Source organism: Brachionichthys hirsutus, chromosome 5, assembly GCF_040956055.1.
Source record: "Brachionichthys hirsutus isolate HB-005 chromosome 5, CSIRO-AGI_Bhir_v1, whole genome shotgun sequence".
Lineage (NCBI taxonomy): Eukaryota > Metazoa > Chordata > Actinopteri > Lophiiformes > Brachionichthyidae > Brachionichthys > Brachionichthys hirsutus.
Genome location: NC_090901.1, coordinates 7,712,073 through 7,714,572, shown reverse-complemented (window position 1 = coordinate 7,714,572; position 2,500 = coordinate 7,712,073). Strand labels below are relative to the sequence as shown.

General features: G+C 50.4%; 1 long non-coding RNA gene across 1 annotated transcript in view; it reads right to left on the bottom strand.

The window, feature by feature from the left end:
- LOC137893656 (uncharacterized) overlaps positions 1 to 1,269 on the bottom strand; it is a 16,709-nt gene extending 15,440 nt beyond the window's left edge. Inside the window, exon 1 of the long non-coding RNA XR_011105459.1 lies at positions 1,178 to 1,269. This is a non-coding gene — a long non-coding RNA (uncharacterized lncRNA). The remainder of the gene's footprint in view (positions 1 to 1,177) is intronic.
- Positions 1,270 to 2,500: the final 1,231 nt, after the last annotated feature.

The window sequence follows — 2,500 nt, the reverse complement described above, 5'->3', positions numbered from 1 at the left end:
TCGTGCATATCTCGAGTCTAAAGGCCCACCCTATCCCTCCCGCCATGCCCCCCCCCCCTCTTTCTTCCCCCCCTTCACGTGTGGGGCTTTTTTTTTTTTTTTTTTGGGTGGTCTTTTCATTTGAAAGCCAGTCAGTCACGATTCTCCCCCCACCCTCTGCGCCGCACAGTGGCTGCCTCTCCTAACGCAGCCAACGCGCACATTACTCACTTTAGCAGTCACGACTCGGGAGTCCGAGTTGTTTCCATTCAAATTACGCGCTCGATATTGAACTATTGACGGCGAAAAGGTCCTTCGTGTCGGTATTTGCGCGTTTTGGCCGACGAACGATCACAGAGTTGTTGTTGTTGTTGTTTTTCGGTTTGGAAATTGGAGGAATTTTGTATCGGAGATACCGGGATGTTGCACGACAGAGACAGGTGGCCGATTTTTCCTTTTCGTCGCTATTGTTGTTGTTATTTTGCATATCCAGGGAGGCTTCGCGTGTAGAATATTGAGTCGTGTGTCAATAGGAACTGTTTGCGCAGACGGCTGTATTTATTATGCCGTAGATAGTCGCTATCACCGGAAGATTCCCCCACTCGGCTCTATCTGGGCGTAACGGGGACGCTCCCTTCGCCTCCTGCGCGTCCCCGTCGTCGCCAGGACGCCAGGTTATTGCGACGAGAGCTCTTAAAGCAGAACCGAAGTTAAACATGAACATCTCGACTATTTTCCCGATGCCAAAAATGTCTTCTCTTCAGAAAGATTCGGTTGGTGGAGATTCCTTCACGAGCCGTTCGGGCACGAAGGGAGGCGACGCGGGGCTGACGTGAGCAGAGGACGAGCCCGATCTCAGAGGGTCCGTCTGCCGACGAGGCCGTTCAAACGACACAGGCGGGAGGAACTGCTATAAAAACCTTTTTTGCGGGGGGGGGGGGGGCACCTCCTCTTTTAGATAGACGAGTTAAAGCATGGAGGAGGTGGCTTCGGATTTCTCCTCAATCGTCGCTTCAGGAAAAAAAGGAGGATTCTCTCAGATATATATACACGCTGCTGGTTTCCATGCAGGAAAAAAAAAAAAAAAAAGCTTTTGACGACCCCCCCTCGCACACACACATGCGTACAAATACACACACAAGCAAACACGGCAGCAACAGCAACAGCCCACTACCGCCACTTGGCGTGGTTTCAGCACCATTGCTGCTGGACAGCTCCTGGGTTTCCCCATGCGGGGCGCCTGCCTGGTCTCCGCTGCAGCAACAGCGCCTTCACTCCCTCCTCTCCTCGTCTTCCTCCTCCTCCTCCTCCTCCTCCTCCTCCTCCGACGCGGCTTGTCTGTGTGCAGTACGACTCGTCTTAAAAACAAAACAAAACAAAAAAAATACGGAAGGAAAGACGTCCTCATCAGAGAAGGGTTTCCCTGGCTGGCCGTCGCGGATAAGCAGGGGAGAAGGGAGGGGAAAATAAATACGTGATGGAGCCTCAACAGCGCCAACAGACAAAGGGAGTTTTTGCACTTATTTACCAAAGGGGGGGGGGGGGGGGGGGGGGGGGATTCCTACTCTGCAGGAGTGGCTGATTTATGCCTGGGTCGGAAAGCATGCCGATAAAAAAAAATCATGCTTATACGACCGGGAGTTTTTGTTGTGTTTTTGTGGCGTGCATAAGACAGAGGAAGAGGCGAAATGAGTAGAGGAGAAACAGCACGGCACTCGGGAGGGGGGGGGGGGGGGGGGGTCTCCGCCGAAATGAAATACACAGAATTTAACATTGCATGACCAAAACGTCTAACTCACCGAGGGGGGTGCATCCGCGTCCGCGTTCTAAACGGGAGGAAGGGAAACACAGAGAGAAGGTTTAGTGAGAAGAAGAAAAGAGTCTGATGCAACAGATGAAGTCCTCCATTTGTTGTTCTATGGCTTACAGTGGCACGTCCAAGTTTGCTCAGGATCGCCTCCCTTTTATACCGGTGATACCCGTCTGTCTATTTCTGGCGCACGATCAAAACTATGATGCTATTTTTAGGTCACAGCGGGAGGAAGGAGGGGAAAAAAACACTCATAATAGGCATCGCTTACGTGAAGTGCATGTAATGTCAATTCATTTTGCCTCTCCAACTCTGCACAGGAGCCCCGATTCCCCTCCGTTGCATCATTGCAGTGTTTTTTTTTTTTTTTTTTTTTGAGGGGGGGCCAAACGTACCTTCAACAGCACCACCTCCTAAAACAAACTACTTCACCCTCAAGAAAAAAACCTCTAAAACCTGCGCTGGTCGCCGCTGCCTGTATATCATGGGCAATATTTGATCGCCCTCTTCAGAAGCCTCCAGTCCCAGAGTCACTTCAGCGGCTGAAACTCGTGAACGCAAAATAGATCCAAACGCATTGAACGCGGTTTCTATTTTTCAGTCGACGGATGACTATAACATTTTGCAGTTAAGCGTTGCTGGCGAGAAGGAGGGGAAGAAAAATAAAAAAATAAAAATGCGCTTTTTTTTTTTTGTTGTTGAAGAGCTGCG